Below are 10,356 nucleotides of genomic sequence, written 5' to 3' on the forward strand. Positions count from 1 at the left end.
ACTTTGAGTCAGATTCGAATAGATTGGATTGGGTAGTATATGATTGATCCTATCTAAATCATATTATTGTTTAAACCTAGGACATCTTGATTTAGTTGTCCCTTCTTTTGAGTTGAGATCCTGAGTTGATTTGATCCTACCCTGATGCATACTTTGTTTTGCCATTTTACATACTCGTACCTTTCATGTACTGACACCATTTGGCCTGAATCATTTTATGATGCAGAGACATATATTAGAGATCATCAATAGGTGCACCATTGAAGATCTATTCACTTCTAGCTAGTTGGTGAGTCCTCCCTGTTTCTGGAGGATACCGCATTTATCTTTTCAACTTTGAGTTTGTTTTCCTTTCTTTTGATTTATGGTAGCCATGGACCTGTCATTGGTACCTCCTAGATTGCTGATAGAGGCTTCATAGACTGTAGTGTGGATGTTGTTGAATTGCTTCATTTTGACTAGTTTTATCCTTACTAGTTGTCGATTGGATATGTGATTGAGTCTTCCGCTAATAGAATGTGACTGAATGGAAGTGTGATTGGACCAAGTGGTTCACTTGGGGATCAGCAATGGTCTTCGGGTGCCGGCCACGTCTAGGGTACCCTCTCAGGGCGTGATAGGACACTTGCCCAATCTCTATTCCACATAATCTTATGGCTCTAGTAGAGTTGAGAGAACTCAAAACTCAATTTTAGGAACTTTTAGATAATGGATTTATTCATCAAATGCTTCCCCTTGGGGGTGCTCCGATCTTGTTTATGAAAAATAAGGATGGTAGTATGAGAATGTGTATAGATTATAGGAAATTGAGCAAGGTTTCCATTTGAAATAAGTCTCCATTACCCTACATAGATGACCTTTTTGACCAATTGCGTGATGTTTCAGTGTTTTCAAAGATTGACTTGAGGTCAGGGTATCATCAATTGAAAACTAGGCCAGAGGATATACCTAAAACAACTTTCAAGACTCGATATGGGCATAATGAGTTCTTGGTAATGTCGTTTGGGTTGGCCAATGCACTGGCCAATTTCATGAGTTTGATAAATGATGTCTTTAAGTCATTTCTGGATTTCTTGGTGACTGTAATTATAGATGATATTTTTATCTACTCCATGAGTAAAGAGGAACATGCAGATCATCTTTGCATTATTCTAGGGATTTTAAGAAGACAAAATTATAAGCCAAGTATTTGAAGTGCGGATTTTGGTTGACTTCTATTGGTTTCTTAGGGCATGTGGTCTAAGAAAAGGGGTGATGGTAGATTCCCAAAAGATTGAGGCAGTTAAGAGTTGGTTCAACCTAGCTCTGTAATTGAGGTAAAAGTTTTGTGCTTCTTGCTTGCTATTATCACGGGTTTGTCAAAACTTTGATTCCACTGCAACTAATTTGAAAAGATTAACTCAGAAAGATGTACTGTTTGTATGAAAAGACAGGTGTAAGAGGAAATTCCAAAAGCTCAAACACTTATGACTACAACTCGTATCTTATCATTGCCGTTTGAAGGTAAGAATTTCATTGTGTTTTGTGATATTTTTTTCATTCGGGTTTGGGTATTATGTTAATGTAGGACATGAATGTGATAGATTATCCTTCGAGTCAATTAAAACCTCATGAAAAGAAATACCCAACCCATGATTTAGAGTTGACAACGGAGGCATTTGCACTTAAGATTTAGTGACATTATCTCAATGGTGTCAGGTGTGAAGTGTTCATAGACAATCGTAGACTACAACATGTATTTACATAGAAGGATTTGAATCTGAGATAGAAGAGGTGGATGGAGTTGTTGAAAGATTATGACATGACCATCCAGTATCATTCGAGTAAAGGCTAATGTGGTGGAAGACACATTGAACTAAAAAAGGTCAGCATGGGCAGTTTGACTTTTTGGGGGGTGTCAAGTGATCTTGGCTAGAAAGATTCAAACTCTAGCATTCACCTTCATGCAATTAGGTATTTTAGAAAATGGTGGAGTATCGAGGTTAAGCCTATATTTATGAAGGAAATCAAAGACAAACAGAATAAGGATGTGTACTTAAACAAGCTCTCGAATAAGGTGGTCTCTAGGAGGTCTTGGATGCCACACTTGACGCGTGTGAGGTGTTATGTTTTAGAGGGTGGATTTATGCCCCTCAGGTTGATGAATTGGTTCAAAATATACTAGAAGAAGCTTATGGATTGCGGTACTAGATTCATCAGATTGTAACCAAAATATATTGGAACTTGAGAAAATTTTATTGGTGGCCTGAAAAGAAGAGAGACATAGCTGAATTTGTGTCCAAGTGTGAAAACTCTCAGTAGGTGAAATATGAGCACTAAAGTCCTATAGGATTACTTCAAAAGATGCCCATTCCTGAGTTGAAGTGGGAAATGATAGCCATGGACTTCATGGTGAGTCTTCCTAAGACCTTGGGGAAGTATGGTTCAATTTGGGTCAAGAAGATAGTGAAGTTGCATAGGGTGTCCCTTCCCATCATTTCAGACAAAGGTATGTAGTTTACTTCTATGTTCTAGGGCAAGTTACATAAAGAGTTGGGCACCCAACTCACTTTTAGCAAATCTTTTCATCCTCAGACAGATGTTCAGTCGGAGTGGATGATTTAGGAGCTGGAGGACATACTTAGAGCATGTGTGATTTATTTTATGGACCATTGAGATCGGTTCTTATTATTGTGTGAATTATCATACAACTACAGTTATCACTACACTTTATATGAAGGGATGTAGATCTCCCATAAGGTGGTTTGGGGCAGGTGATGTGAAGCCTTTAGGCATTGACTTGGTAAAGCAAGCTCATGAAAAGGATAGAGCTATCCAAACCAAGTTGTTGGCAACCCAGAGAAGAGGAAAGGAATATGCAAATCGCAAGGTAAAGGACATGACATTTTAGGTTGGTGAACAAGTTCTATTGAAAGTGTCAATAATTAATAGAGTAATGACGTTTGGCAAGAGGGGTAAACTTGGGCCCCAGTATATTAGCCACTTAAGGTTCTTAAAAGTGTGGGGCTGGTAGCTTAAAGTTAGCATTACCACCTAGTTTGTTTGAAGTTTATCTAGTTTTCCATGTATTAATGGTGAAGTGATACCATGGGGATGGGGAGTACATTATCAAGTGGTATTCATTCTTGCTAGATAAGAACCTTCAGTATGAGGAGGAGCCAATTGCTTTTTTTGATCAGGATGTCCAAAAGTTGAGGATGAAGGGAATTAGATAAGTGAAAGTTCAATGAAAGTATCATTCGGTTGAAGAAGCCTCCTGGGAATCTGAGAAGGACATTGTACTTGTTTGACGATTATAGTAATACTTTTTTCTCGATTTTGCTTATATTTTTCTTGTTTGATCCTTCGGGGATGAACTACTAATAAATTGGTATTTATTGTAATAAGCCTTCCTATTTTTATGAGTTAGATAATCATACAAAAAATTGGGTGAGATAATTTTCGGGTTTAGGAGTTTAAAATTTTAGGGTAGGCTAGGCTCAAATGAAATTGGAGTAAGGTGATGTCTATGGCAATCCGAGAAACAATTGGATAAAATGTCTAGGTTTGAGCTGGTTTTCCTTTTAGCTAAGATGTTAAGGAGTCCGTAGGACTTTTCAGAATTAAATTCGGGTGAGTAGAACTCCAGATTTCAAACTTGACGTGAAGGGGTTAGTTTGGAATATCATGATTTGAAGGTGTGTTGCAAAATGATTAAAAACTGGGAGGATTCCTAATTTTCTGTCCCATGTCAGCTGCTATAGTGGGTGAGACACTACTACTATAATGACTAGTATAGCAGAGAAATTGCTGTAATAGCGGGAGGAAAAAGTTGTCAACCCTGCTATAGAAGGTGGATTTTTCTACAATAGTGTGCTCTAAAGAGATTGGGGCCATACTGTAAATGTATAAACTTCCCCAAAAACATTCATTCTTAGTAAAGAATGTTGTGGGGAAGGGTAGTAGTGATTTGGGCGATTTTCCAACAGTTTTCTACCAAGAGTCTTTGTAAAGGTAAGTAATTTGTTTACCTAATCTAGTAATTCAATTTCTATACCTTAGAATCGATAGTTATAGGCCTTTGGGGGGTGGCTTGACCTAAGATGGAAACTCTGGTATAACAAAGATTGTTTGGTGTAGAAACCTTAATTTTGTTTATAAACTATTTATTCATGATTATATTACCGTAATTCTCTAGTGTATCCATTAGGTGAATTATTGGTGGAAAATCCTTGAGTTGGGTGGAATGATTATGAGATTGTCTTGGGGTTTGGAATTAAGATATAATCGGGAGATATTTAGGTTAGTTGGGGTTTATTTTCTACTTGTGTTATTGTTTTTAGACCAAGATCAAGCTAAAGCTGCACAAAAGAGAATACTTAGGTCCAGTAAAGCATTCATATTTGATTCGACGTAGGTGATGGTTGAATTATTTTCCAAATTACGTTATGTGTTTATGTTAACTATTTTGTTAGTATTACCTATATATTTCATGATTTAGGGGATAAGGGAAGGAAAGTAAGTATATCCAATTGTAAATATAATGAAATTAACTATCTCAAGTACTTATTGGTTTTAGAAGCGTGAGTTATTTTTCATTGTGGTTGTGGTTGTTGTGATGTTTGTGACTTTTGGTTGGCACGAGTGCCATGCCTGGTATGGGATATTTATTGGTTGACTCAAGTATCACCCCCGGTACATGTTCTATTATGGTTGGCTTGGGTACCACGTATGGTGCATGTTTGGTTGTGCTTCTATGAGTTGGTACCATGAGTGAACCGAGTTTTATTTGTTGTGATGTAATTGTTACATGTTGGTGCATGAGTGACCTGATTATTATGTTTCAATGCTGGAGTGGTTCTTGTGTTGACCAAGATTACATGTTAAACATGGTAGATGATGTCTTAGGGATCCTTGGATGGTCCGGGTTACTTGAAAGGTGTGTGGAATTGCAAATATTGTCGTTATTGTGATGTTGAACATCTCTCATGTGGTTGTTAAGTCAGGTTGATTACTGAAAGTCTTTTTTATATTAACTGACTTAGGTTATACATGTTTTTCTCTATTTTACTATGTTATAGTTATATGTTCATATTTCATATTTTTGGAGCTGGCCAATAATCCTAATAGTACGCTATCATTTTTGTGTATTGATACTGCACTTGCTCTTCTTTTGTTAAGTATAGGGCATATTTCAGTAGCTACTGCGCAACCTCAGTTTTGATACAGATGTTTCTTGAATCTAAGGGTGAGTTGCTGCTTCCAAGCTGCCATGGATACACCTACTCTCTCTAGTCTATTGTTCGGACTTAGATTCCTTATGTTTGGGGTTGCATCCCCTTATTCTCGACTATTGTTAGATATTTTGTTCCACAACTTTAAGATTCTAGAGGGATTATTTATGCAAGTTTTTCTATTAAATATTTTAATTATGAATCTTGGCTTTAATTAATGCAACTGGTTTTGTGGTGTCTAGTTGGTTAAATGTTGGCTTGGATAATTAGTTCTCCCACTAAGGGTTTAGTGTGGGTGACTCTCACGATTAGCCTTGCATAATTATGATGAATAACTCAATAAAAGATGAACAAATCATGTATTAGAAGGCTTACAAATAACAATGAATCAAACTCACAATTGAGGACGAAGACTTCGATTCAAATCACAAAAACTAGAACTCAAAAGAAACCAAGTTTGTGTTCTTGATCCTAAATCTGTCCATGCGTGTTTCTTCAAAGAATCAATGCTCAAAAATAGAGTTTAAACGTGCAATGTAGCCTCTAATCAATAGGAAAAGTGTACCCTAAAAATATAACAAAGGTGGGTATTTATAGAAGTCTAAAAATAGTCCTAAACCAACTAGGAAAACAAGTCTTGCTGGGCTTCGGATTGCACTGGAATGGCACCCACCACGTTCAGTAGTGAGCACCACAGCTCATGGTGGTTCTCCGTGCTCCTTGCCATAGAATTTTCTTGTAGGCCACCCCACCACGGCCAGTGTTGAGCACCACGGCTCATGGTTGTGCTCCTTGGTATGAGCCTTAGCTAATTTCTTGGCAACTTTCATGGGAGCCTTCTTTATGGATGGAGGACCCTTCTTCACAGGGCGTATTGCACACCACGGCCAGTAATGGTTGTCGTGGTGTGCACACCTGGACAAAATTTCATGCTTTAGCCTCCTTATGTCTAGTACAATGTACTTCATGGCATGGTGAGGTTCATTTGTCGCTTTATCCTTTCAAGTTGTCGCAAACCTCAACGAAATCACATACTTGAACAGTTCTTGTGAATTTTTCCTTCCTTGTGCTCTCTCAAAAACACCACCATTCCAACTTAGTCCAAACTAAGTCAAATTTCCATATAAACCATTCCAAACATCCTCAACTCAAGCGCACTTCAATTTCCCTGAAAAATAAACAAAAGCACATATCAAACTAACAAAACACACTTGTGAACTTACAATAACTCTATGTTTAGGCGTCGTAAATGTCGTCTTTGGGGGACACATTAATTGTATCCTCCAGACCCTCCAACACATCTCATCTTCACTCCACTCTTTGTAGCCCCCACCCCACCACCTTACACCCCCACCATCTCGCAACCCCACCTCCCATTTTATTTGTCTAGATTATATACAAATACTTTTAAATATATATTTTTTTCTTATATACCAAATGGAAGAAATTAAGTTAGAACCAACTTATTTTCTTAGAAAACAGCTTCTAAGAAAATATTTTTCATAGAAAACATTTTAATTCATACCAAACACTCCCTGATCATTCATGAAGCCTTTCTTCCAGTATTTCTAAAAGAGGTCAAAACCTCATTCCATACACCTATGACATAAGAGTGATGTCCTCAAAAAACAGATGGATGTGTGCCGCAACAGTTGCGTCGTTGACAAAAAATGTTCATTCTTTTGTTGGATCAATAAAAACAACCAATTTATACAATTTTAATAACCTAATAAATATAACCAATTTGTTCAAAACTTTAGAAATCAAATCCATATATAGGAAATGAATTTAAGAGTTTGGTTTTTGTTCAGGAAACCTCTCCTATTATAATATAATTGTATTCTTTCTTACACTTTTAAATTATAACATTGTGAATTCAAGATTCATTCGATTATTTATTCTTAAACTAGCCAATAACTCTTTCATTTGTGGAGCAATTTTCTCTGAGAAATTATCCAGTATGAGGAAAAAGGCAATTGAATCTGCAATAAATAACATTCCAATCAAATGTTAACGATTTTGAATTTTGCTAAAGCGTGACATTATTTATATATTTAGGTCTCAACATTTATATTTATGCGTACATTTTGTTACGTTGTCTATCACTATGGTATTGCACTGATAGCCAAATATAGGCATAATAAACAACACTCAGATAAAGATAGAACTCTTAATTTGCTAAGAGCATCAATGATTTTAAAGAAGGAAGATGGAAAAATACAATTAGCTATAAACTCATGCTGAGAAATATTCCATTACTTAAATAATCATACGTTTGTAAATATGTTTTAAAGGGATGATCTTATTTTCTTTCACTAGATTCATTATAAAGACAAAAATTTTGAAAGATTTTCTCTTTTTTCAGGTAAATAATTTATAAGAAAAAGAGTATTCAAATAATTTGGGTCACACATGGTTCTCTTCGCCATTAGGATTTTGCATCCATTCCCCCCCCCCTCCTGTTTTTCCGACAACTCAATTATTTATGTGTTAACGAACATAAATGAAATCTTGTAAATATGACATAACATATAACTTGATGAAATGGATAATGATATGACGGAACAACAGGGTAGTGGGATTCACAAGTTTCCAGAGGACGACTTTAAGACTGTTGCTTATCAGCAGGAGTAGAATGAAGAGTCTGAATTACCTGCATAGATGCAGACTACATTAGAAGAGAGGACATGAAGATCAAAGACAAGGCCAAAAAACATGTAGTGCATTTCCTCCCCTCTATATGATAAATGAAGTTTCGGGAAGTGTCCAAAGAATGAAATTACTAGATAGTTAGTCCATTATTATCATTCGAGAAAAGTACTTCATTCAACAAACTTTCAGGGTACCTTGTTCAAACAGAGGATGTAGATGTTCAATCTAATCTTAATTTTTGTTAATCTGTGGATTGTTTTGCGAATGGAGTCTCCAGTTCTTCCCTTGGTTTTTGGTATGAAAGCATCAATGTTCTAAGTTCTAGCAGTAGGATACTCCTTTATCATGGTGGGAGAATTATTATGTTTATAATCCTGTAATTGAAGACTGAAAACTTATTCCTCCTCATTAGTATTATGATTGATTTGATCCAACTCTTGTCCTTGCATTTCATCCTCAAGGTATTATTGAATCATATTATCACATTGTCATTGCAGTCCCTTCTCTTGGTCAACCAATTGTCTTCTCTGTGATAAACTCATCTCAATCAAATTCTTGGAGGTGCTCTTCTTTAGTCTGTCTTGAGTTAGAAGATACAATTAGTATTGGTGGGAGATTTTATATGAAGGGGATGGCTTAATGGAAGCCATCATTTGATGTTGTATTCCAGTATGACATCCCCGTCATATAAAATCTCCCACCAATAACAATTGTATCATCTAACTCAAGATAGCCTAAAGAAGATCACCTCCAAGAATTGGATTGAGGTGAGTTTATCTCAAAGTAGATAATTGGCTAACCAAGAAAAGGGACTGCAATGACAATGTGATAATATGATTCAATAATACCTTGAGGTTGAAATGCAAGAATAAGAGTTGGATCAAATCAATCATAATATTAATGAGGAGGGATAAGTTTTCAGTCTTTAGTTATAGGATTACAAACATAATAATTCTCCAGCCCATGATAAAGGAGTATCCTACTGCTAGAACTTAGAACATTGATGCTTTAGACAAAAAATCAAGGGAAGAACTAGGGACTCCATTCGCAAAACAGTCCAGAGATTAAAAAATATTTGGATTAGATTGAACATCCACATCCGTTGTTTGAGCAAAGTACCCTGAAAGCTTGTAGAATGAAGTACTTTTCTAGAATGATAATAATGGACATACTATCTAGTGATTTCATTCTTTGGACACTTTTCAAAACTTCACTTATGATATAAAGGGGAGGAAATGTGCTATATGTTTCTTGGCCATGTCTTTGATCTTCATGTACTCTTTTCTAATGTAGTCTACATCTAATGCAGGTAATTCAGACTCTTCACTCTACTCCTGATGATAAGCAATAGTCTTAAAGTAGTCCTCTGGAAAATTGTGAATTCCACTACCCTGTTGTTTGGTCATATCATTATTCATTTCATCAAGCTATTTGTTATGTCATACTTACAAGATTTCATTTATGTTCTTTAATACGCATGTAATTGAGTTTCTGGAAAAACAAGAAGAAGGGGGGGGGGGGGGGATGGATGCAAAATCCTAACAACGAAGAGAAACCACCTGTGACCCAAATTATTCCAATACTACTTTGCTTATAAATTATTTACCTTAAAAAGAGAAATCTTCGAAAAATCTAGTCTTTATCATGAACCTAGTGAAAGAAGAGAAGATCATCCCTTTAAAGCGTATTTACGGACATGTGATTTTTTAAGTAATGAAATACCTCTAAACATGAGTTTATAGAAGCTAAATGTATTTTTCCATCTTCCTTCTCTAAAAATCATTGATTCTGTCAAAACATTGAGATACTTTTGTCAGTTCAATAGCCCAGCAACAGACAACATTACAAACTATACACATAAATATAAACATAGATACGAAAATCATATATATATATATATATATATATATAAAACATCCAATTAATTAAATATTAATAGCAATCCTATCATATTATTATACTAAATACTAAAAGCAAAAAGATGTTAAGTCAAAAGTTGAGACACTGTTCCAATAATATTTATGAACAAAGAAGTAAATACATATTTAGTGAAAATAAAAAGATTCGATTAAAAAATTTCAAAAATTGATTCAATGAAATGGTCAGCTGCCTTTGGGCTTCTCTACGGAAGTTGTAAATATCAAATTATGATAAAACAATTGTTACTTAAAATGGAAAAGAATGTTTGCTCTTCCAATTTTAAAGCAGTTCTTAACTTCAACCTCTTTATCTATTAATTTCGTCCTTTGAGATACCACTTTAATATGATTTGCACTAATCCTTTTTTATTAATTATTATTTTTCTTATTTATTTGCTTAAGAAATTCAGCTTTATAACTCATACTACCTCCGTCCTATATTAGATGAGCATCTTACTAAAAATGTTTGTCCCATATTACTTGATCATTTACTAAATCAAAATAGAATTAATTAATTTTTTTCTATTTTACCCCTACAATTAATATGGCCTTTTGAATGTAAACAATTCACA

At 35.3% G+C, this 10,356-nt stretch overlaps 2 pseudogenes; one reads left to right on the forward strand and one right to left on the reverse strand.

The window, feature by feature from the left end:
- Positions 1–2,343: 2,343 nt before the first annotated feature.
- LOC129905036 (uncharacterized) lies at positions 2,344–8,505 on the forward strand (annotated as a pseudogene).
- On the reverse strand, positions 8,502–9,271 carry LOC129905037 (uncharacterized; annotated as a pseudogene).
- Positions 9,272–10,356: the final 1,085 nt, after the last annotated feature.

Source organism: Solanum dulcamara, chromosome 10 (genome assembly GCF_947179165.1).
Source record: "Solanum dulcamara chromosome 10, daSolDulc1.2, whole genome shotgun sequence".
Lineage (NCBI taxonomy): Eukaryota > Viridiplantae > Streptophyta > Magnoliopsida > Solanales > Solanaceae > Solanum > Solanum dulcamara.